The sequence below is a fragment of the Kogia breviceps genome, chromosome 5 (genome assembly GCF_026419965.1).
Source record: "Kogia breviceps isolate mKogBre1 chromosome 5, mKogBre1 haplotype 1, whole genome shotgun sequence".
Taxonomy (NCBI): domain Eukaryota; kingdom Metazoa; phylum Chordata; class Mammalia; order Artiodactyla; family Physeteridae; genus Kogia; species Kogia breviceps.
The window spans coordinates 49,063,698-49,091,441 of NC_081314.1; positions in this window are offsets into that span (position 1 = coordinate 49,063,698).

The window sequence follows — 27,744 nt, forward strand, 5'->3', positions numbered from 1 at the left end:
TAGTTTTGGGATTTCTAGCAACAGTAATCAGAGAAGAAAAAGAAATAAAAAGAATCCAAATGGGAAAAGAAGAAGTAAAGCTGTCACTGTTTGCAGATGACATGATACTGTACATAGAGAATCCTATAGATGCTACCAGAAAACTACTAGAGCTAATCAATGAATTTGGTAAAGTACTAGGATACAAAACTAATGCACAGAAATCTCTGGCATTCTTATACACTAATGATGAAAAATCTGAGAGTGAAATTAAGAAAACACTCACATTTACCATTGCAACAAAAAGAATAAAATATCTAGGAATAAACCTACCTAAGGAGACAAAAGACCTATATACAGAATATTATAAGACACTGATGAAAGAAATTAAAGATGATACAAATAGATGGAGAGATATACCATGTTCTTGACTTGGAAGAATCAACATTGTGAAAATGACTCTACTACCCAAAGCAATCTACACATTCAATGCAATCCCTATCAAACTACCAGTGGCATTTTTTTACAGAACTAGAACAAAAAATTTCACAATTTGTATGGAAATACAAAAGACCCCGAATAGCCAAAGCAATCTTAAGAATGAAAAATGGAGCTGGAGAAATCTAGCTCCCTGACTTCAAACTATACTACAAAGCTACAGTAATCAAGACAGTATGGTACTGGCACAAAAACAGAAATATAGATCAATGGAACAGGATAGAAAGCCCAGAGATAAACCCACACACATATGGTCACCTTATCTTTGTTAAAGGAGGCAAAAGTGTACAGTGGAGAAAAGACACCCTCTTCAATAAGTGGTGCTGGGAAAACTGGACAGGTACATGTAAAAGTATGAAATTAGGATACTCCCTAACACCATTCACAAAAATAAACTCAAAATGGGTTAAAGACCTAAATGTAAGGCCAGACACTATCAAACTCTTAGAGGAAAACATAGGCAGAACACTCTATGACATAAATCAGAGCAAGATCCGTTTTGACCCACCTCCTAGAGAAATGGATATAAAAACCAAAATAAACAAATGGGACCTAATGAAACTTAAAAGCTTTTGTACAGCAAAGGATACCATAAACAAGACCAAAAGACAACGCTTAGAATGGGATAATATAGTTGCAAATGAAGCAACTGACAAAGGATTAATCTCCAAAATTTATAATCAACTCATGTAGCTCAATAACAAAAAAACAAACAACCCAATCTAAAAATGGGTAGAAGACCTAAATAGACATTTCTCCAAAGAAGATATACAGATTGCCAACAAACACATGAAAGAATGCTCAACATCATTAATCATTAGATAAATGCAAATCAAAACTACAATGAGATATCATGTCACACTGGTCAGAATGGCCATCATCAAAAACTCTAGAAACAATACATGCTGGAAAGGTTGTGGAGAAAAGGGAACCCTCTTGCACTGTTGGTGGGAATGTAAATTGATACAGCCACTATGGAGAACAGTATGGAGGTTCCTTAAAAAACTACAAATAGAACTACCATACAACCCAGCAATCCCACTACTGGGCATATACCCTGAGAAAACCATAATTCAAAAAGAGTCATATACCAAAATGTTCATTGTGGCTCTATTTACTATAGTCAGGACATGGAAGCAACCTAAGCATCCATCAACAGATGAATGGATAAAGAAGATGTAGCACATATATACAATGGAATATTACTCAGCCTACAAAGAAACAACATTGAGTTATTTGTAGTGAGGTGGATGGACCCAGAGTCTGTCATACAGAGTGAAGTAAGTCAAAAGGAGAAAAACAAATACCGTATGCTAACACATATAAATGGAATCTAAGAAAAAAAAAATGTCATGAAGACCCTAGGGGTAGGACAGGAATAAAACACAGACCTACTAGAGCATGGACTTGAGGATATGGGGAGGGGGAAGGGTAAACTGTGATAAAGTGAGAGAGTGGCATGGACATATATACACTACCAAATGTAGGGTGGATAGCTAGTGGGAAGCAGCTGCATGGCACAGGGAGATTGGCTAGGTGGTTTGTGACCACCTAGAGGGGTGGGATAGGGAGTGTGGGAGGGAGCGAGACGCAAGAGGAAAGAGATATGGGAACATATGTATATGTATAACTGATTCGCTTTGTTGTAAAGTAGAAACTAACACACCATTGTAAAGCAATTATACTCCAATAAATATGTTAAAAAAGAAATCACACTAACATGAATAAAATACCTAGGAATAAACTTAACCAAGGAGGAGAAAAACCTATACTCTGAAAACTGGAAATTGAACATGATACAGAATAATGCAAAGGTATCTCATGTTCATGGTTTGGAAGAATTAATATTGTCAAAATGTTCATACTACCCCAAGCAATCTACAGATTTAATAGAATCCCTGTCAAAATACTCACAACATATTTTACAAACTTATACCATATAATCGTAAAATTTATATGGAAACACAAAGGACCCCAGAGTGCCAAAGCTATCTCGGGAAAAAAGAGCAAAGCTGGAGGTATCATGCGCCCTAACTTCAGACTATACTGCAAAGCTGCAGTGCTCAAAACAGCATGGCACTGGCACAAAAACAGACACATAGCTCAGTGATACAGAATAGACAACCTAGAAATAAACCCATGCACTTATAGGCAATTAATTGACCATAAAGGAGGCAGGAATATATGATGGAGGAAAGACAGTCACTTCAATAAGTGGTGCTAGGAAAACTGGACAACTACATTTAAAGGAATAAAATTAGAACATTTTCTCACACTATACAAAAAAAGAAACTCAAAATAGATAAAGACCTAAATATAAGACCTGAAACCATAAAACCCTGAGAACAGAACATATGCAGAACACTCTTTGACATAAATTGTAGCTATATGTATATATTTTTGATCTGTCTCCTAAGGGAAAAGAAACAAAAGCAAAAACAAACAAATGAGTCCTAATTGAACTTAAAAGCTTTTGCACAGCAAAGGAAACAGCCACCAAATGAAAAGACAACCTACTGAATGGGATTAAATATTTGTAAATTACATGACCAATAAGGGGTTAATATGCAAAATACATAAACAGCTCATACAACTCTAGATAAAAAAAAAAAAAAAAAACCCAAAAAACCCAATTAAAAAATGGGCAGAATATATTAATAGACTTTTTTTTTCCAAAGAAGACACACAGATATCCAACAGGCACATGAAAAGATGCTCAAAATTGCTAATCATCAGAGAAATGCAAATCAAAACCACAGTGAGAGATCAGCACCTCACACCTGTCAAAACGCCTATCACCAAAAAGTCTACAAATAACAAATGTTGGAAAGGATGTGGAGAAAAGGGAAAACTAGTGCACTTTTGGTGGGAATGTAAATCTGTGCAGCCACTATGGAAACAGTATGGAGGTTCCTCAAAAAACTAAAAATAGAACTAGCATAAGATCCAGCATTCCAACTCCTGGTTGTATATCTGAAGAATGGGGAAAAAATAATTTAAAAAGGTGCATGCATCACAATGTGTATAGCAGTATTATTTACGATAGGCAAGATATGGAAGCAAACTAAGTGTCCATTAACAGATGAAATAATAAAGACATGGTATATATACACAATGGAATATTACTTAGCCATAGAGGAGAATGCAATTCTGTCATGTGCAACAATGTAGAAGAGCCTACAGTGTAGTATGCTTATTGACTTAAGTCAGAGAAAGACAAATACTATGTGTTATATCTTATACATGTAATCAAAAAAATAAAGCTGCCTGTAACAAAACAAACAGACTCATGGGTATAGAGAACAAATTAGTGGTTACTAGTGGGGAGAGCAAAGGAAGGAAGGGCAAGATAGGGGTAGGGGATTAAGAGATACAAACTACTATGTATAAAATAAATAAGCAACAAGGATATATTTATAGCTAGGGAAATATAGCCATTATTTTTATAACTTTAAATAGAATATAATCTATAAATATATTGAATCACTATGTTGTATATCTGAAACTAAAGTATCTTAAATCAACTATACTTCACTTTAAAAAAAGAGAAAGATTTAAAAAATAATATTAAATAAACAACATTGTTACCTTTCAACACCCTGTTTTTCCTAAACTTCAAAGGTTATTAACATCCATTTCCACTGGAAGCAAATTATTTACTGTAGTTGATATGCAGTGCATTTTTCAGTATTACAGTTGATGAAGCTAGCCAGTACCTTTTTGCCTTCATTTGGAGAGAAAAACAATGCACTTGGACAGTAATGTCTCAGTGTTTTTCTGAGAGTCCTTCTTATTTCTAACAAATCCTGGAGTCTGATCCATGTTCCCCAGAGGTTTTAATTTGCTGCAATGATGTGGATGATTTACTTTGCTCTCCTTCTCAAGCCTCCTCACAGAAAGTCAGCACATACTTGCTTAAGCTTTTAGCTTTAAAAGGACACAAATTTGCCAAAGAAAAATTACAGTTTGTTCAAACCCAGGTCCTATATTTAGGGCATGTAATAGTATAACAAGAGCTAAACCTAGATCCAGATAAAGTTCCTGGTATCCTAAGTTTCCCAGTACCCCAAACAAAGTGTCAACTGTGTGGTTTTCTTGGGTTAGTTGGTTATTGCCAAAATCGGATTCCATATTTCTCTTATGGCCAAACCTCTGTATGTTATACTAGACAATAACAACCCCTATCCAATTTTATGGGAAGAACTGGAAACGCAGCTTTCAAGGTCTTAAGGGAGGGTTTGATGAACCCAACTGCGCTTGGGCACTCCTCTTTTCTTTTTGTTTATGAGAAGGGAATGCCCTTGGAGTACTTACACAAAAACATGAAGACCACCATTAATCCATAGAATATTTATAGTAAGGAACTGGGCCCTGCTGGCTAAAAGCCATTACAGACACTGTCATTTTGGTTGAGGCCACTGGAAAAATTATTAATAATTTTTGTACCTCATGCAGTAGACGCTCTTCTGAATTCTCATCACATGCAACAATTCTCAGTCAGCCGCCTCACCTGTGAAGTCCTTTTGTTAACTGGACCTCACAGAACTCTTTTATGTTGCAGTAACCTTAACTCAGCTATCTTCTCCCCTTGGTCACTGACAAAGTCCCTCATGACTGCTTAATGCTGATGAACTACCTCTGGACTCCTCTTAATCATCTACTGGAAATTCCTTTGGGTAATGTTGATTTCTCATGGTTCACTGATGGTTTTTATTTAAAAAGTGACAATGGCAAATACTGTGCTGGGTTTTCTTTCCCTACTCCTTTTGATGTTGTTGAGGCAGTATCTTTAATCTATGGCTACTTTGGCCCAACAAGCTGAATTATATGCTCTTATATGGGCTTGTACTTTAGACAAGGACAAAACTCAGTATTTATGCTGATAGTAGATATGTTTTTGGAATAGCTCATGATTTGGGAATGTTGTAGAAGCAACATGGCTTCCTTACTTCCAGTGGAAATAAAATTTAAAATGACTCCTCTGTTCAGGAATTATTGAATACAATACATTTACCTGTTGCTCTAGCTACTATTAATTTTCCAGGAATTCTAAACTTGACTCTCTGGAAACAAAGGGCAATCACCTTGATGATATTTCTGCGAGGAATTCTGCCCTTAAAGGGACCAACAGAAGACAAACTGCTATCATATTCCAAAGGGTTATTTTCCCAAATGATAACTTAGAAAAAATGGCTTTAAAAGTCCAACAATTGGCCTCAGATAAAGAAAAACAAGATTGGAAATTCAACAATTGTTGGTTTGTTAAAAAGAGAAAGCTCTGCTTTGGACAAAATAACAACCCAGTCCTATCAGAGACTCTAAAATTCCCTCTCCTCACTATGTACATGCATTAAACCACTGGTCTAATGCCAAAATCATTGCATTCATGATTCAATATTGGTGGGGAAACATTAACAAAGCCTTAAAAAGTGACTACTTCACTTTTCCCACTTGTCTGAAGTACAACCCAGGGAAGCCTCTTTGCGCTGCTCATAAACATTTTAAACTTCTCAATGGACCATTAGAGGCCTGGCAAATGGGTTTCAACAACCTCCTCTGTCTTATGGATGTACATATATTTTAATCATGGTCTCTATGTTTTCACATTAGACTTAAAGCCTTCCCTTGAAGACAAGTTACGATCTCTTCTGTGGCTAAATTCCTTTTGGGAAAGATCATCCCTATCTGGGAAACTCCTTTCAAACTTCATAGTAATCAAGGAATCCATTTTACTGGTCAGGTAGTTTGACAAGTCTGCACTGTTTGATCAGTTTTACAACACTTTCACTGTGCTTACCACTGTCAATTTCTGGTTTAGTCAAATGCATTGATGGCATTATTAAGACTCAATTTGAAAAATTTAGAGTCTCTGCAAATATCTAGCCCACACGCAATTCCATTGATCCTTTTAAATCTCAGCTCCATTCCTTTTGGAACTCATAGATTCTCACCCTTTGAAATAGTCAAAGGACTCCCAATGCACTTGGCTTCTCCTTCTTTTGACCTACAACTGATAAAAGGAGAGATACTCCAATGTGCAAAGGCCTAATTGCTTCTTTTAAAAATAACCATGCTTTGGTAGAGTAATCTTTTCATGCCACATTCTCAGGAGACAACTATCTAAAGCAACACAACTTGCTACCTGAAGATTTTGTCTATCAGAAAAGACACCTACAGAAGAACTCTCTTCAACCTACCTAGAGAGACCCTATCAGGTACTGATAACCAACCACCATACTGCCAAATTCCAAGGAACAGACTCTTGGATTCACATGACGCACCTAAACAAAGCAGCAAATTCTGACTGGACATGTGACATAAAAATAAGGATTTCTCAGAATTGAAGCAGTCAACATCTGATGAGACAGATTTCCCAAGATATCTAGAGCAGGCCTGTTGGAAGTTTGGCACCAAACATTCGATGATGACATAATGATGATCTCTAATGTCTTTGATCTTGATAACATATTGACTTTAGATAAAAGGTGCCTAAGAATCCTCCCTCATACCCCTCCTTGTTACTTAAATGTGACCTCAATAAATTTCCAACCTGTGTATTATCCCTCCAGTGTGACACTATACCCAGGAAAGGTCCTTCCTGGGATTGACGGACAAAAAGACACTGAAAGTAAAAAACCTGACCCTTGATCAGTGATCCTTTCAGAGAAAGATCTAGATCAAGGGGGGAAATGTAAAAAAAAAAAAAAAAAAAAAAATATATATATATATATATATATATATATATATATATGTATGTATAAACAGAAACCTCAATTAAATAGAGTTGGGAGATCAGAAGGGGGAATTCTCAAGTCCTATTATGATAGCAGAGCCCAACAGAAGGAAGAAAGATTTCTCTTCTTTCCTGGAAAGGAAAAGCCATGGACTCTGTTTACTATAGCCCTCCCAATTTCCTTTTCCCCTCTTTGAAAGAGTTCTCCTTCCTTTGCAGTGTGGGGACCTGCATGTAGCTCATCATGGTTCCAAATCCCAAGCTGTAACTTTCAGTTAACCTCAAATAAACTCATCTTTGCTGCAGAAATATCTGACTACCTATTTATTTCAAATCAATAATACAAAAGACTTATCTACCTCAATTCCTATTACCCAATACATCATGTGGAGCTTTCAACAAAAAATTACAAGGCATGACAAAGCAGTTAAAGACACATCCTGAAGATTCAAAGCAAGAATCAGAATCAGACATGAAATGTTGATATTATCAAAAAGGGAATTTAAAATAACTATGGTAAATATGTTAAAGACTAGTGGAAGAAAGTAGGCAACATAAAAAGACAGATGAGTAATGTATGTGGAACAATGGATATTCTAAGAAAGAAACAGAAGAAAATATAGAAATAAAAACCAGTGAAAGAGAAATGATTTCCTCTTTTTTATAAGGTATTAGGTTGCTGAAATGAGTGATAGCTCACTATGAAAAATGTGGGGCATTTCAGTAAAAGGGAATTAGGATTTACAAGATTTAAGCATATGTTAGATGATTTTGGAGAAGGTGCAAATGGATTGGGTCTTTGCTTTTGATTATGTGCTTTTAGGTAGCTGGGGTAATACTATGATTGGGTATTATAGCAAATCTTATCTATAAGTTATGAAGAATGAAGTGAGGCTAAAACTGTAATTGGAAAATAAAATAAAACATAGTGGTCACTCATTTTAACTAAGAAAGGAAGAAGGTTGGTAATTTTTATGGTTTCAACAATGTCCATCGAGTTGTCTTGTACAGACATGGTTATGGCATGATCTTCCTTTTGTCTTAAGCCATCAGGGTCACAGAATGGCTTTGTCTGATATTGGTGTTTTCTTAAATTGTTTATTCAACAGAACATCAACACCAAGCTCTGGACAGCTCATAGCAACACCAAAGCCTAGTTCTTGGATGTCAGGAACTTTTGCTCTTGGTTTTGTTTTTGGATTTGTTTAATCATCCAGTTTTATTTTATTTTACATATAGTGAACTACTTTTCTCAATAATGTATAATCTGTTTCCTTTTTGTTACATTTATCATATATTAATTTTACATATAAACACGTGACTACTGAGCTCTCCATGCTATAATATTATTTAAATTGGGAGAGAAATGATCAGATCTAAGCTATTTAAAACCCTTTTAAATTCAAACCACAAAATGTGGAAAAGAAGCTAAACAAACACACACATAAACAAATAACTAGGGTTGGTACAGGGCTGAAGGGCAGAGGGGAAAGAAATCTTAACTCAGCCTGGCAAGGTTAGTCTTGAGGCAGACATTGGTCTGAAGGGGAAAGTGCAACCAGAAGCAAGCTCAGAGTCAAGTAACCCTGTGCAGGTAGCTTATGTGGCAAGTGCAGGAGACACTGGCAGGGAAGTGAGGAAGGCAGGCAGGAAAGGAAGAGCAGCCAAGATGTGTTTGTGAGCTAGCTACTACTGTGGAATTCAAAATTAGTTTGGCAAAGCAAGAGTAAAAGATAAACATACGGGAGTTGGAGGAAATAGAAAAGAATCTGGCTTTGTCCATCAACAGCTGAAAAAACAAGCAAACATTTTAAGCAGGAGAGTAACACGACTAAATTTACGACTACCATATGGAACATGTACTCAAGGAGAACAGCCTTTAAAAGACTGGAGGCACAGGAACAATTTTGAGTCTCTCTCAAACATATTGAAGATGACTTCAGAGCATTGACAAAGAAACTCAGGGGCTACTCACTTCCAGGCTCTATTCTGAAATGTATTTCTGTTGTGGTACATGTATAAACTAACTGTACATTGTCAAATTATATGGTATGTCCACAGTCTTTATTTTCACAATTTACCAACTCTATTAAGAAACATCTCTCTTGTAGATTCAGTCTTATAGGGCTGAACCCTTAGTCTCTGGGATCTGATGCTATCTCCAGGTAGACAGTGTTAGAATTGAGTTCATCTCTTGATGATGTGGAAAAACACAAACATTGGTACTGGTGTCAGAATCGGTGTCAGTATTGGGCCAGGCTTTACTTATTTTTCACAGAATTTTATGATCACTGATTGATAAGAATTCACTCCTGGAAATGACTAAAATTAAGGTATTGAACAGAAAAACTGAGCAAATATTAAAAAGCCCTGTAAAGACATGTGGTCCCAAGATGGCCTGAGATGCATAGACTTGTACCAGCCCAGCCATGATAAGATTCAGGGCTATTTGAAAAAGAATTTAAATTGTAATTTGAAGATACAGTTAGGATTAGCTTATAATAGCTAAAGGAAAAAAATGAGGAGAAAACCTTCCTATTACTACTAAGAATTTTATTATTGTTATTTTATGATAGTTACACACATTTCAATATATACTTGATTATTCATAACCTGCATTTATAGTAATAAATCAGGTAAAACTCACTGGTGCATTTAAGAGTATATAATCTAGTCACCTATTTCTCTTAAAGCAAAATTACATATATATTTTACCTTCTTATGCTATAGATCAAAATTTATGAAGGAATAGTAAAGATTACATGAAGTACCACTATCAATAGTTAGTTTCCAAAATTAGACTGAAAAACTCACAGCTGATCTTTTATAAACTAGAGTTTTAAATTCCTGTTAGTACTCATCAATGAATGAACTCTGTATGATAATTAAGAAGTTATTTTTTAGAGTAATGCAGTTATGTGTGTACATGTATAAATATACACACACACATATATATAATGTTTAGTAGAAGAATAGATTCTGAATTAAGAAAACAAAATATTAGTTTTTATTATATAAACCATGAAATAAATTCTGCAGAAACAGGAATCAGATTCTACACACAGTAGTAAAAGCTGAATTCTCTCTTTTCACTGGCATAGGCATATCAATTTCACAAGGGACAAATGGGAACCATCATTATGGAAAACTGTGTTCAAGCTAAGAGGTATATGTTTTTAAAAATAAGAAAACATTTTTCATTTTACATCTATTAAAAGGTACATTGTGTTCTCAAAGTACAAAAATAAATTTAGGAATTTTCCATCCCATTTTGTAGAGGATAAGATGATTTATCCTGATTAGGTTTCTTGTTGAGGCTGAGTGGTTTTAATAAAAGAAGGAAATCAATGACTGGCCATTGGAATATAATGGATCTGTAATGCTATATTTTAATGAGGCAGCAATGGGAAGCCATTAGAATGAAATGGAGTGACCATCAACAGCACATAAAATAATTTATTAAACAAGCTAATATGCAGATAATAGGGTCACTAAAAATATGCTTTAGGGATATACAAAAAAGTGTGAGGGTATAGTTTTCTGGTGAACTTCTAAACTGAGTATTATTATCAGGCAAAAGGAAAATAAAACCATAATTTGCTAATTAGTATTATATATTTAGGACCTTTTTACCACCTTTAAATTCTGTGTTTTGTGTAATTTATGATATAGTACAATGACAATTCAGAGTAATTTTGATAAAATCTGCAAATATATGTATGCTCTTTGAAATATGATTAATATTAACAAATTTTTAATTAATATTAAGTATCAAGAGGTTATTGTTTCTTGTCAAATAATCTATTTCTGGTCTTACACTTAACTTAATGCATGTCCTAAGTAATTATTACTTAATCAATATAATTTTTATAAGATCAAAAATAATTCAGTCAACTCCAGAAACATAGTTCATTTTGAGAAACCTACATATGCTATATTCAAAATACTGAGTGAGCATCCCAGTCATGACAGAGAAACATCTACTCTTTTAACATTTCTAGATAGTCTCCATAGTCCAGAATCTAGCTTAAAGTAGTAATTCAACCTACCAAAGGCAATGACTCTTAGTAAGTTGAATTAAAATATGATTAAAACTAGAACTAGAATTGCTTTGAAATTAGTGGTTACATCTTGATAGTGATATATTAAAATCTTACCACTGTCAATCTTTAATGAATATATTTTATTTATTATGCTAAGTACACATAATCAAGTGGATTTGGAGACAAAATTTCAACCTTCTGGGTTACCAATGTTATTTTTATCTCTTTTGTTCATTCACTGTGATTTTGGTACAAGTTCTACATAAGTTAAATTTGAATATTCTTCTTCAGGCAGAATACCTGTTGTCCATTTGCCCTTTTTTCTGTCTTAACAATATCACCACCAGGAGGTTGAACATTCTGTAAGCAGATCCTTTGCCCCTTTTTGTTTGCTCATCCCTGTTTTCCTTAGACCTTAATCATAAGTATGAGATCATTAGGCAACACTTAAATTAGCTCCTGATTTTTGCTTTTCTAAATGCACACAACACCTTACCTAACATGTTGATTCCTTTCCTGGATTAGAAGGAAAAAAGATGAAGAATTAAGTAGTTAAACAATGACTGACTCTCTACTCCTAGCTTCTCCTTGGTAAATTTGCAGGCAGACCACGTGGCAAGACAAGCATCCCAGGAAAGATCGGGAGAAGTCAGCAGGCCTGCACGCAATGGAAAAATGATGAAGAATCTGACCTCCTGCCTTAATGATTAACTGAGATTGTTTCCCCTTTTTCCCTTTAAAAGTTGTCATGGCTGAGCAGAATCTTCAGAGTTGGTATCGACATAAGTCCACCATCTCCCCATATTGCTGGCTTGTCTAAATAAAGTACCTTTCTTGTCTACTGAAGCTTGCCCCCCAATTTATTGGCTGTTGAGCAGTGAGCAGTCAAACCTGTGTTTGGTTACAATTTCTCTTTCTACAACTTAAGTCTTTATTTCATACCTGACATTAATTTTTTTCCTTTGAAGTTGAGATGGATACACTTACCATATATCTCTACACATATACCCTGAGAGCTGTCAGTTAGATAACTAAATAACCTCTTTCCTTTAGTAAAGATATATTTTTCCAACTGAACTTTTACTTTACTTAAATAATGAAGAAATCACCAACTTTTCAAATTTACTTCCAAGAAAGCTTAATTAAAAACATAGCTCATATACCTTTCATATGTAATCCATTCATGGAGAGAAAATAATTTTAATTAAAAATTCCAAATAAAGGTAACAAAAATCTATATTATAAATTTTTCAAAACCTTAAGGTTTTGAAAAAATATTTTTTATGGTTAAACCCAGATTAATTCAGTTAACAAATACTCTCTTAAAAACTATTATAAATTTAATAGACTGATAGGTGATAAGTCTTCAAAGACGGTAGTATAATCTATTGAGGAAAAAAGTTCATTTTATCCATAAACACATTGAATACAATATAATAACCACTCCATCAAAGAGGTATATACCTCTTGAAACCCATTCAGAGGGACACTGACAGGAAAAAAAAAAAGCTTCAGAAAAGACAAGGATGAACAGAACATACATTTCATTTGTAAATTACCTAAATTAAGAACACCTTCAGGGAGTTCTCTGGTGGCCTAGTGGTTAGCATTCTGGGCTTTCACTGCCATGGCTTGGGTTCAATCCCTAATCTGGGAACTGAGATCCCACAAGCCGTGCAGCGCAGCCAAGAAAATAAAAAAAGAACACCTTCATTCTTATGTTCATAAATGTATTCACACAAATAAATGATGTATTTGAGTAACTACATCTGTTTGTTCTAATCCAGAGTTGAAAGGTAGAAAACATGCTTTTAGTTATATAAGTAATGAACTAAATCAAGATACAGGCCACTAAGACACTAAAAAATAAGAATTGATTCAAAAGATTAAATTAAATATAATAGATAACTATATATTAAATAGGTCACATGTAAATAACAGAGAATTTGATATCCTACATAAAAGTAAAATCCTAATGCAAATTAAGAGGAGGGTAATAAGGCAGAGAGGCAATATATCACCTTTCTAGATGCATTAGTTTCCCTGCATATGACTCAGTAAGAGGTATATGATGAAATATTAAGTGGTAAATGGATGCTGGGATTACATGGAATTTTATTATTTTATGTTATTCATCATTTTACCTTGCTTGTATGTTATTTTTTTCTCCTAAAATGAAGATATATTATATACACAATTAACAGACAATATATACTAAGAAAAAAAGTAGAATTATTATAAGTATGTTTTAGTAATAAATATTAAAGTTTTTCCAAAGAGTAATGAATTTCTTTCAGGCTACTATGTATATTTATTTGCTTATAATATGACTTTTTCAAAGACAATGACAATGGAAAATCTTGTTTGTGACATTAATAAAAACTGTGTGGTTATTTCAGTCAAAAAATATAGTCTCCACCTTAAAATTAGTTTGTCAGGTTCTAGAAATTGGGTCATTTGTAGAGATGTGGATGGACCTAGAGACTGTCATACAGAGTGAAGTCAGAAAGAGAAAAACAAATATTGTATATTAATTCATATATCTGGAAAAATGGTATAGATGAACCAGTTTGCAAGGCAGAAATAGAGACACAGATGTAGAGAACAAATATATGGACACCAAGGGGGGAAAGGGGGGTGGGGTGGTGGTGGGATGAATTGGGAGATTGTGATTGACATGTATACACTAACATGTATAAAATAGATCACTCATAAGAACCTGATGTATAATAAAATAAAATAAAATTCAAAAAAAATAATATTAGGCACAGCTTCCAACTTTAAATTCTCATTACCTCCTATGTTCCTCAGGTCTGATACAGGGGGGCGGGTTGCCTGTAGGTGGGGAAGTGATGTGATCAGCTTCTTTCTCTGTGCCTTTCATTTTCAGCTTACTCATCATGGCTTCTGGCTTGTTGAGTATGCAGCAGGTGAAAGCCTGTGAAGACCCAAAGAGATAAGGAGGAAATAAGGCAGTTGCATCAACTCACTAATATGCAATACTTAGGAAGGTTTGTAGAAGTACCAAGGCGCAAAGTGAGGTGTCTGACAATCTAATCTGCAGACCTTTCAAATAAGGAGATTCTAAAAATATGTCTTGAACTCCTCTCTTTACTGACTATAAGAAGGTAGGTTATTAGGGATCTTAGGAAGGAGTTTTTGAGAGAATTTATTTGGAGAAAGATGCATAGTCAACACCACTTCACTCCAAAAGGAGCACTGGGGTTCCTTCAATTAAATCAAGAGAAATGAGCTTCAGCGTGACCATTCAGAAACTTTGGTCTGTATCTCCTGAAATTAGTAGACAGGGCTTAACTTCTTCCTAAGAAGAATAGTGAAGGAAAGTTGCTGCTGCTGTAATGAGGAGTAGCTGAATTTGAGTCTATCACTTAACATGATGATAGGACTTTTGATTATTAAAATTACCTGCTGTAATGACGAAACCCCCTGAAGTGTTTATTTGGAGTCAAGAAATATATCATTCACTGGGTAAATTGTGAAGGGGCTGTGAAAGGAAAAATAGAGTCACTTCTCATTTTCAATCTTCAGTTCTGCTTCCGTGTTCCTGGTTATGCTTGAATAGCTTTTGCACAAGTCGTTTATTGGTTTAAGAACAAACAGAAGTGAAGGCTATTTGTGCATCCTTTTCACAATTTAAATGAGTATGAATCATCAGTCTCTGACATTTTATGGTCTAGACTAGCTCAGTAATGGTTTTTTTGGATAATAACACTAATATTATTATCTATGTCCTGTTATGTTTGGTTTAAAGGTCAATTCTCAATATCATAGGTTTCTAATTGATGTTTGCATACTTTAACAAATAATTTCCTTAAAAATATGATAATATATTAAGTAGGACTTTAACTTTTTTGTATTAATGACCTTTATCAATGTATTTTAACATAAATTGTTTTTTAACTGATCCCAAAGTTTTAACTGACCTCATCCTTGAACAGTATTTAAAAATATTATTTACTTGAAATTATGCTGGGGATTTACTAGAAAAATAAACTAACAGTATTCTGGACTGGTCATTATAAATTCCACCAGGTACTTCAGATAATAATGCCCAAGTGAATGTACGGCCACTTCATCAAGAACTGGAGGAGGAGATGCAATATATAACATGAAAGAATTCATTCTGATAAAATAATTCAACTTACATGTATCAAGGCATTGCCTTCGTTTCTTCAACTTCCTTCCTCTTGCTTCCTGTACAAGATTTTATCCCAATTCCAGGATGAGCCAATTTGTTTGGAATCAGTATCTGACAATCTTCAGGCTGTTCTGAAAATTAGAAATCTCTTTGCTACACTGTCTCAGGGAATGAAACTGCCAGCAATACTGTTACCAAGTCCAAGCTCCTACTGCTTGCTGCCCAAGATGAGGTGTTGGTGCAAGGAGTAGCGACTTTATTCTGAAAGCCAGCAGACTGAGAAGATGGCAGGATAATGCCCTAAAGAACTATCTTCCCTGAGTTAAAATTCAGGCTCCTTTTATACTAAAAGAGGAGAGGGAAAAGTCCTGGTTCTGGCCAGACTCCCAGAGGGGACGTGTTCATTTGTTCCTTCCAGCAGCCATTCACAGGTGTTACCTGTGAGCTAAACAAAGGTATTTTAGCTTAATGCTCATTACCTGGGAGGCAAGGTTCCCAGAGATGGGTCATTATGTATAATTTAAGCTTATAGGCAACATCCCCTTATCGACTAACTTGTAATAGAATACAAAGGTTCTTCCCTATTACAATACTGCTAGATAATAGCCATTCAAAATAAAGCTGTTTGTGTGACAGTCATCTATCTCACCTCCTCAGGATTTACTCAACTCCTTCTTTATATCTATAAAACACTGTTTATAAAATATTTGTGATGTGGTCTTTTTTATGACTTTGTCAGTAAACTAGGATCTCTTTCTTGCTTTGAATATGACACAGGTTCTTTTAATCCTGTCATTTTCTTTATTGCTGCCAGCTGTTTCCCCTCTTTTTTAGGTCTTTTTCTATATTCACTATGATTGTGCTGTCTGGTCCTGCCACTTAGAAGTAAATCCTAACATTTTGGGGAACAAACTTCAACAACCCTACCCACATCTTGCTCTTTTGAGGCAGCAAAACATTCATTCTTTGTTTATGGTTTCCCATTGTTTAACTTCACTTGTAAATGAAATTTAGAAATATTGGCTATTGCTTTCCCTAAAGTTTGCCTTTTGAAGAAGAAACTAGAGTTCGAGCTGTTTTCATTACTTATAGAACTAATCCCATTTATTTATAGCAGTCTTTATGTCTAAAATAGGCTACAGAAATTATTTTGTTTGTATGTTTTTCTTGTAGTTTTATACCGTGATTGTTGACTGAAATCATTGTGACTGAAGTCAGCTGAACTTTGAAATTAGTACCCATTTAACAAATTATATTTTTATAAAATGCAAGCAATGTATTTTTAGTGAAAATATTTTAAAATTATGACTTAATTTGAAGTACCAGTTCTTTTCAGTTTAATTTCTTAGAAATATTTAAATCCATATCTATCTCTAAAATATATCTATGACCTATGTGTAGGTTCACTCATCACTTTTTTTTTTACAGCATCCTAAGAACAGATCAGTCAGAGGAAAGATGACACAAGAATTTCCTCACTAATGAAATTTGATATGGCAATCTATGTCTTGAACAGATTAAACACTAAGGCATTGTTAACTATGAAAAAAATCTAACTAGTGTTACAATACCATTATTTTCATAAAATTTAATCTTCTTTTGTTCATATTTTATTACCTTAAAAACATAACACTTATTATAGAGATAAAAGTCTATTCATGAATGAGAATATAATAATAGTCCATGGCAGTTGTCCACTAATTATTAGATAAATTCTAGGTTGTGTTTGTGTATGTGTACACACACACACCTAAAAACAAACTTAGAAAATGTACTAGATGGTGTAAAGCTGGTTTAATCAGGGGCTGGAGATGAAGATGGTGAGGTGTAGGAAGGCAATGAATAACTTTTTAAATATATCTTTGTTATGCTTTAGTTCACTTCCTAGAACCTGTATATTTTACAGTATTATGTTGAAAACCAACTTTGTATTATGCACATGAACTGTTAAAAATTCATAAATAATTAAATATTTGACAATTTTGGGTATTTTAGTAAAATAATGATTTTTATTCTAATGATATGAAATGTTATATAAAAACTTAATTTTAGCCCACTAATAGCCTGCTTTTATTTATAGTTCTTGATATGAAAATTAAAAAACACAGTTAATGAGCCACAGAATTTAATGTTTTCATATTTAGAATTATAATAAATTATAATTTTCCTTATTTATTTACATCAACCAATGGATTAAAGTCTCAACATCTGCCAGTAAACATATGCTTCCCAATCACACTAGCTAATTGTTTTTGTGAAGGTTCTCAGGAACAAATAATTTCCACTGAAGGAGAAAAAGGTGCTCAAATATTCAAATCAATCCCAATGAAATGAATCATAAAAACTATCTAGTCATGCTAAATTTACCATTAAATCCTAAATCAGAGTGTATGGCTGTTATTAGTGACATCTCTCTAACATTTTTCAAGCTAATTTCCTTTATTTTATTGTAAGAATTGTTTGAATCTGCTGCATGGATTTTGATAGTTCTTCCAAAATATGATTGAAAGCCAGGAACATGACAGTTAAATCACTGTGAATAACATCTAGTAAAGAGAGTAACCTAAGTATATTAAACACAACTCACTATTGATTTTCACAGACACTTTTTTAAAAATAAAGGCATCAAAATGTGTAGACATGTTGAATACTGACCATATTGAGAAATGTTTATCCATGTTTTGCTTTTTTCCCCATCATAACTACAGTAGAAACTATGAAAAAGGGAAAGAAGAATTTGCTTAACTCAAAAATTGTGGGACCACTACTGGTACTTAAAAGAATGCCTGTGATTAGAAGATAAAACAAAAATACAAGATATTATTTCTTCATTCCTTGAATGGAGACTTTCAGCATACAGAAAAAAAGCTAAAATGTTATGCATTTTCACTATTTGACAAAATTGTTACGAGAACCTTGGGTGAAGACAGAACTTCTCTAGATCAGTAAGCAGGACAAGACCCTGTTTTTTTTCAGTCAGAGACAACAGTATAGGTTATAGCTATCTTAAATTTAAACAAGTCATATGACTTATTGATACAGGGAAACCTAAATTTGACTGTGTTTAAGACTGTGTATTGTTTGTTCATTTCCATGTGATACTTTTCTGTTATGAAAGATGGTCCTTCCACATACTACAGATTAAAGCTGTTTCTTACAGACAAATAACCAGTGTGGACTGGTCTTATCCTGTTGCACAATAGTTGGTAACTACTCAAAAACAAAAGCTTTTGAGGGGAAACAAGAACACTGGAAAAATTAAACTATAACATTTTTAGCTTAGCTGGTAAAAATGTTAAAGTTGCCATCCTCACTGCTTACTAAAAATTATAAGTGACTTCTGTTTCAAAAGGCATAAAAATCAAATTTTAAATATATAAATCAAAACACCAATTCCTTTAGCAATATACTTACCATGGAATAAATTTATTTTCTTATTACAGCATTATATTTAAATAATGAACATCTGTTTATCTACAAGTCAAATGAAGGAGAATTAAACTATGGTTACTTTAGTGCTTAAGCTTTGTCTTCAATAATAGTAGGATAAATACATAGCTAAAATGTTCATTGCTCAGGTTCAGGCAAGAATAAAATCCTTCAGCAATACAAATGAGTGCTGACTAACTGATTTTCTGTACTCCAAAATTTGTTTAGAAGTAACATGCTATATTTAGAAACCCAAATTTCCATTAATATAAAATTGGCCCTCCACAGGAACAGGTACCTCATCCTTGGATTCAACCAAATGTGAATTGAAAACCTTTGGAGAAAAAATTTCAGGTTTCAAAAAGCAAAACTTGAATTTGCTGCACACTGGCAATGTTTACATAGCATTTACATTGTATTAAGTATTATAAGTATTCTAGAGATAATTTAAAGTATATAAGACAATGTGCTTGGTTATATGCAAATACTATACCATTTTATATAAGGGACTCAAGCATCTTCAAGTGTCCTGGAACCAATCCCCCTTGGATACTGAGGGATGACTGTATACTGAAAAATGAGTGATGCATTACCATAGAAAATACATTAATTCAATGACATAATTTAATGACTGTCTTCATCTAAGGGGTAGATGGGGGGGTCTCAGGACAACTGATTTAAAATCAGCTCTGCCATCTAAAACATGAGATTTCATGCTATAGCATATTTCCTTTTGCTTGTTTTCCAATTTCTGAAATATTAGCATTTAGACCCGATGTCACATTAAGTTCTTTTTCTCTGTAATGCTCTAATATTCTCCAAACCAAAACTATGTTCTGTGGCATCTTGGAGGAATGTAGTGAACACATGCTATGGTGACCCTCCGATAAATCAAATTCTTGTGTAACTTCTCCCTTTGAGTGCATGTGGAATCACTTTTAACCAGTTTTTAACCAATTTTTAACCAACAGAAAATGGCAAAGGTGATAGGATATTACTTCTATGATTATATCACTTTGTATAAAACTCCATCTTAGGAGACTGGAGTATGAGATACTCTTGTTGGCCTTGAAGAAGCAAACAGTCATGTGAACTTTCTATGGATAGGGCCACATGCCAGGAAATGGAAGACAGTCTCTAGGACCTGAGGACAGTCTTCATACCAAAAGCCAGTGAGAAGCTGGGCCCTCAGTCACAACAAGATGCATTCTGCCAACAATCTCAATGAGCTTAGAAGAGTATTCTTCACTAACCAAGCTTCCAGATGAGAAGGTAGCCCTGTTGACATCTTAATTACAGTCTTATGAGACCCTGAGCAGAAGACCCTACTAAATCATACCCAGAATCCTGATACACAAAACAGTGAGATTACATGTGTTGTTTTAAGCCACAGAATTTGGGACAATTTGTTACCTAGCAATAGAAAATGTATACAGGAATGTACTCTCAGATCTTTTGTCTCTTTGGAAAATTGCTTATTGGAAAAAATAACAAATAACAACAACAACAAAACAGAAGAAACAAGCAAGCAAAAAATTCACCTGAGTGTGAGGGAGTCATATTTTTTGGTTTATTTCAAAGTGGGTTTTTGGCACCTTCTCTCATTTTTTGCCCAATAGTTCACTAGAGGAGCAAGTGATAAGAAGGGATGGGGAAATGTTATACCTCTCCTAGCAGGTATTAGGTAAACTTTTTAGTGTTATAAGCATAATCTTGGTATGGAATTGTCTTCCATTTGGGGGTTGGTTTTGTAAAATTAATGATAAAAATGCATTACTTTCTTTCCTTAGCCATCCATCCCCTGTTAGAGCCATAATACTTGAAGTTGTAACTCTGTTACTTTCCAATAATTCCTCACAAGTGGTTAAAAATGCTTATTGAGTAAATCCCCAGTAAGTTAGACCAATTATCTGAAGAGGTCAATCTCAATTACTAACGAGTATGTTTGATACTTTAAATTAATTCTTTATTTAACTGTTTACTTATGTGCAGTATTTCTAATGAGATCCTAAACTCAGAGCTTAGAGCTCGAGGAAACCCAAGAGTGCACCAATAAAACTACTTCATTTTATGGGTGGGGATAGGTTTTTCAGGAAAGTTGAAATGATGGCTTACAATTAGTCATATATAATGTCATAGAATTAGGACAAGATCCTGGGATGTGGAATTTACAAAATATATTTGAGCATTTATACAGTTATGTAAGATTTTGAAATTTAAATAACATTGAAAAATGTAAAATAAAATAATAATCTGTATTCTTTCCATCTAAAGTTAACAATTGTTACTGCCTTGACATTTTGCTACCATTTTTAGAGACGACTACTGTATTCCCTTGCACAAATATGAACTATCAAAAATGGAAGCATGGGGCTTCCCTGGTGGTGTAGTGGTTGAGAGTCCGCCTGCTGATGCAGGGGACGCGGGTTCGTGCCCTGGTCCAGGAAGATGCCACATGCCGCGGAGCGGCTGGGCCCGTGAGCCATGGCCGCTGAGCCTGCGTGTCTGGAGCCTGTGCCCCGCAACGGTAGAGGCCACAACAGTGAGAGGCCCGCGTACCGAAAAAAAAAAAAAAAAAAAAAAAGGAAGCAAGAAAAAATTGCAATAAAATACACATCAAGAAAATACCACCCAGAAGCAAGAACTACAATCCTGCAGCCTTTGGGGAAAAAAGGACATTCACAGAAAGATAGAGAAGATGAAAAGGCAGAGGGCTATGTACCAGATGAAGGAACAAGATAAAACCCTAGAAAAATAACTAAATGAAGTGGAGATAGGTAACCTTCCAGAAAAAGAATTCAGAATAATGATAGTGAAGATGATCCAGGACACCTCAGAAAAAGAATGTAGGCAAAGATTGAGAAGATGCAATAAATGTTTAACAAAGACCTAGAAGAATTCAAGAACAAACAAACAGAGGTGAACAACACAATAATTGAAATGAAAAATACACTAGAAGGAATCAATAGCAGAATAACTGAGGCAGAAGAATGGATAAGTGACCTGGAAGACAGAATAGTGGAATTCACTGCTGCAGAAAAGAATAAAGAAAAAAGAATGAAAAAAAAATGAAGTCAGCCTAAGAGACCTCTGGGACGACATTAAATGCAACAACATTCACATTATAGGGGTCCCAGAAGGAGAAGAGAGAGAGAAAGGACCAGAGAAAATATCTGAAGAGATTATCGTCGAAAACTTACCTAGCATGGGAAAGGAAATAGCCACCCAAGTCCAGGAAGTGCAGTGAGTCCCATACAGGATAAACCCAAGGAGAAACACGCCGAGACACATAGTAATCAAATTGGCAAAACTTAAACACAAAGAAAAATTACTGAAAGCAGCAAGGGAAAAATGACAAATAACATATAAGGGAACTCCCATAAGGTTAACAGCTGATTTCTCAGCAGAAACACTACAAACAAGAAGCGAGTGTCATGATATATTTAAAGTGATGAAAGGGAAGAAACTACAACCAAGATTATTCTACCCATCAAGGATCTCATTCAGATTTGATAGAGAAATCAAAAGCTTTACAGAGAAGCAAAAGCTAAGAGAATTCAGCACCACCAAACCAGCTCTACAACAAATGCTAAAGGAACTTCTCTAAATGGGAAACATGAGAGAAGAAAAGGACCTACAAAAACAAACCTGAAACAATTAAGAAAATGGTCATAGGAACATGCTTATCGATAATTACCTTAAACATAAATTGATTAAATGTTCCAACCAAAAGACACAGGCTTGCTGAATGGATACAAAAACAAGACCCATATATTTGCTGTCTACAAGAGACCCAGTTCAGACCTAGGGACACATTCAGACTGAAAGTGAGGGGATGGAAAAAGATATTCCATGCAAATGGAAATCAAAAGAAAGCTGGAGTAGCAATACTCATATCAGATAAAATAGACTTTAAAATAAAGAATGTTACAAGACACAAGGAAGGACAATACATAATGATCAAGGGATCAATCCAAGAAGAAGATATAACAATTATAAATATATATGCACCCAACATACTAGCACCTCAATACATAAGGCAACTGCTAACAGCTATAAAAGAGGAAATCGAGATTAACACAATAATAGTGGGGGACTTTAACACTTCACTTACACTAATGGACAGATCATCCAAAATGAAAATAAATAAGGAAACAGAAGCTTTAAATGATACAATAGACCAGATAGATTAAATTGATATTTATAGGACATTCCATCCAAAAACAGCAGATTAAACTTTCTTCTCAAGTGCACATGGAACATTCTGCAGGATAGATCACATCTTGGGTCACATATGAAGCCTCAGTAAATTTAAGAAAATTGAAATCATATCAAGCATTTTTTCTGACCACAACACTATGAGATTAGAAATGAATTACAGGGGAACAAAAATGTAAAACACACACACATGGAGGTTAAACAATACGTTACTAAACAAGTAAGAGATCACTGAAGAAATCAAAGAGGAAATAAAAAAATACCTAGAGACAAATGACAATGAAAACACGATGATCCAAAACATATGGGATGCAGCAAAAGCCTTTCTAAGAGCAAAGTTTATAGCTGTACAAGCCTACCTCAAGAAACAAGAAAAATCTCAAATAAACAATCTAACCTTACACCTAAAGGAACTAGAGAAAGAAAAACAAACAAAACCCAAAGTTAGCAGAAGGAAAGATATCATAAAGATCAAAGCAAAAATACATGAAATAGAAACAAAGAAAACAATAGCAAAGATCAATAAACCTAAAAGCTGGTTCTTTGAGAAGATAAACGAAATTGATAAACCATTAGCCAGACTCATTAAGAAAAAGGGAGAGGACTCAACTCAATAAAATTAGAAATAAAAAAGAAGTTACAACAGACACAACAGAAATAGAAATCATCCTAAGAGGCTATTACAAGCAAACCTATGCCAATAAAATGGACAATCTGGAAGGAATGGATAAATTCTTAGAAAGGTATAACGTTTGGAGACTGAACCAGGAAGAAATAGAAAATATGAACAGGCCAATCACAAGCACTGAAATTGAAACTGTGATTAAAAATCTTCCAACAAACAAAAGCCCAGGACCAGATGGCTTCACAGGTGAATTCGATCAAACATTTAGAGAAGAGCTAACACCTATCCTTCTCAAACTCTTCCAAAAGATAGCAGAGGGAGGAACACTCCCAAACTCATTCTATGAGGCCACCATCACACTGATACCAAAACCAGACAAAGACATCACAAAGAAAGAAAACTAGAGGCCAATATCACTGATGAACATAGATGCAAAAATCCTCAACAAAATATTAGCAAACAGAATCCAACAGCACATTAAAAGGATCATACACCATGATCAAGTGGGATTTATCCCAGGGATGCAAGGATTCTTCAATATATGCAAATCAATCAATGTGATACACCATATTAACAAATTGAAGAATAAAAACCATACGATCATCTCAATAGATGCTGAAAAAGCTTTCAACAAAATTCAACACCAATTTATGACAAAAACCCTCCAGAAAGTGGGCATAGAGGGAACCTATGTCAACCTAATAAAGGCCATATATGACAAATCCAGAGCAGACATCATTCTCAATGGTGAAAAACTGAAAGCATTTCCTCTAAGATCAGGAACAAGACAAGGATGTCCACTCTCACCACTATTATTCAACATAGTTTTGGATCCCTTAGCCATGGCAATCAGAGAGGAAAAAGAAATAAAAGGAATACAAATTGGAAGGGAAGAAGTAAAACTGTCACTGTTTGCCGATGACATGATACTATACATAGAGAAACCTAAAGATGCCACCAGAAAACTACTAGAGCTAATCAATGAATTTGGTAAAGTTGCATGATACAGAATTACTGCACAGAAATCTCTTGCATTCCTATACACTAATGATGAAAAATATGAAAGAGAAATTAAGGAAACACTAACATTTACCACTGCAACAAAAAGAATAAAATACCTAGGAATAAACCTACCTAGGGAGACAAAAGACCTGTATGCCAAAAACTATAAGACACTGATGAAAGAAATTAAAGATGATACCAACAAATGGAGAGATATACCATGTTCTTGGGTTGGCAGAATCAATATTGTGAAAATGACTATACCCCCCAAAGCAATCTACAGATTCAATGCAATCCCTATCAAATTACCACTGGCATTTTTTATGGAACTAGAACAAAAAATCTTAAAATTTGTATGGAGACACAAAAGACCACAAATAGCCAAAGTAGTCTTGAGGGAAAATAGTGGAGCTGGAGGAATCAGACTACCTGACTTCAGACTATACTACAAAGCTACAGTAATCAAGACAATATAGTACCAGCACAAAAACAGGAATATAGATCAATGGAACAAGATAGAAAGCCCAGAGATAAACCCATGCACCTATGGTCAACTAATCTATGAAAAAGTAGGCAAGGATATACAATGGAGAAAAGACAGCCTCTTCAATAAGTGGTGCTGGGAAAACTGGACAGCTACAATGTAAAGAATGAAATTAGAACATTCCCTAACACCATACACAAAAATAAACTCAAAATGGATTAGAGACCTAAATGTAAGACTGGACACTATAAAACTCTTAGAGGAAAACATAGGAAGAACACTCTTTGACATAAATCACAGCAAGATTTTTTTTGATCCACCTCCTAGTGTAATGGAAATAGAAACAAAAATAAACAAATGGGACCTAATGAAACTTCAAAGCTTTTGCACAGCAAAGGAAACCCTAAAGAAGATGAAAAGACAACCCTCAGAATGGGAGAAAATATTTGCAAGTGAATCAACATACAAAGGATTAATCTCTGAAATATATAAACAGCTCATGCCACTCAATATTAAAAAAACAAACAACCCAATCCAAAAATGGGCAGAAGACCTAAATAGACATTTCTCCAAAGAAGACATACAGATGGCCAAGAAGCACATGAAAAGCTGCTCAAAATCACTAATTATTAGAGAAATGCAAATCAAAACTACAACGAGGTGTCACCTTACACCAGTTAGAATGGGCTTCACCAGCAAATCTACAAACAACAAATGCTGGAGAGGGTGTGGAGAAAGGGGAACCCTCTTGCACTGTTGGTGGGAATATAAATTGATAGAGCCACTATGGAGAACAGTATGGAGGTTCCTTAAAAAACTAAAAATAGAATTACCATGTGACCCAGCAATCCCACTACTGGGCATATACCCAGAGAAAACCATAATTCAAAAAGACTCATGCACCCTAATGTTAATTCAAGTACTATTTACAACAGCCAGGTCATGGAAGCAACCTAAATGTCCATCGACAGATGAATGGATAAAGAAGATGTGGTACATATATACAATGGAATATTACTCAGCCATAAAAAGGAACGAAATTGGGTCATTTGTTGAGACGTGGATGGATCTAGAGACTGTCATACAGAGTGAAGTAAGTCAGAAAGAGAAAAACAAACATTGTATATTAACGCATATATGTGGAACCTAGAAAAATGGTACAGATGAATCAGTTTGCAGGATACAAATTGAGATACACATGTTGAGAACAAACGTATGCACACCAAAGTGGGAAAGCCGTGGGGGTGGTGTTAGTGCTGTTGTGCTGAATTGGGTGATTGGGATTGACATGTACCTACTGATGTGTATAAAATTAATGGCTAATAAGAACCTGCTGTATATAAAAAAAAATTGTTTTGGAAAAAAAAAAAGAAAATACCACTCAGTACAGTTTAAAAATTTATCCTGTTAATTGTCACAGGGCTTTGAAGTGGCAGAGGTGTGAATGAAACATAACCCTGTGAGCTCTTAAAGCACATTCCTTATTCTGTAATTCTTTAGGAAGTTCACTCTCAAATTTAAATGAGGTTAGCCCTCATTGAGGAGGTGTCCTTTGAAAGAATTGAGGAGGTAATGGACTCATCTCCTTGGAAAGAGCAGTGTAAGAAGTAAAACAATCTGTTCAAAGGATCTGAGATGGGACAACATATTCTGTATTTTAAAATCAGCAAGGAGGCCACTGTGGTTGAGTGATGTTCTTCTTGTACTCTACATTGCTCTGACAAATGAGCATCCTACTGTATCTCTGACCTCATCTTCTACAATCTTCCTTCTTGCTTATTTTACTCCTGCCCCATTTGCATTTAAGTGAAAACTATTTGATGATTTTAAGCAAATAAGTGCCCGATTCAGCTTACTATGTTGTTTTACATGCTGTTTTGTTAACAGACTGATTTTGTGCTTAGTGCAAGTGCATTGTAATTGAAAAATTAGATTTAGCTAGTGTTGTGATTTTCCTGAGGTAACAAAATAAAATGAAAGAGTGTTGAGAGTTTAGGGCATATGTAGTGGGATGATTATAATGATTGACTATAGAGTTTAAGTACAGTGGGAAGAAATTACATTAATGGTGACATAATTGAAATAGCTGATGTAAATGAAAAGGTGGCAGAACTAAAAGACTGACATCACCATTGGGAAAGGAGTTTAGGAGTCAACAAAGTAAAAATGAACAAAGAAAATAGAAGGTGTTGAAGACAGTGAGATGTGTGTCACAGATTGCACTTATTAGTAATGCTATATTTAGGGTTATGAACAAAGAAATGAATGGTGCTGCTTCTCTGGGATAAAATCAACCAGTACTTGAAAGGGGTACAAGGAACTGGTTTTGTCAGGAGAGAGATTTTCATAAAAGCAGGAACATTCAGGAAGGATGCATTCAGATAAGGTACTATATAGGTAAAGCGTTTGATGATTTGTCAATTCCAGAAATGACAGTAAGAATATTTTTTAAAAGTAAAGCGACATGAGAGATAGGAACAAAATAAGGTACATAGAGAAACTTGAAATTAGACTTCAAGACATGAAGACATGTCTTTGGAGTCTTGGAGACTTCATGTTGTGAACAGATTTTAT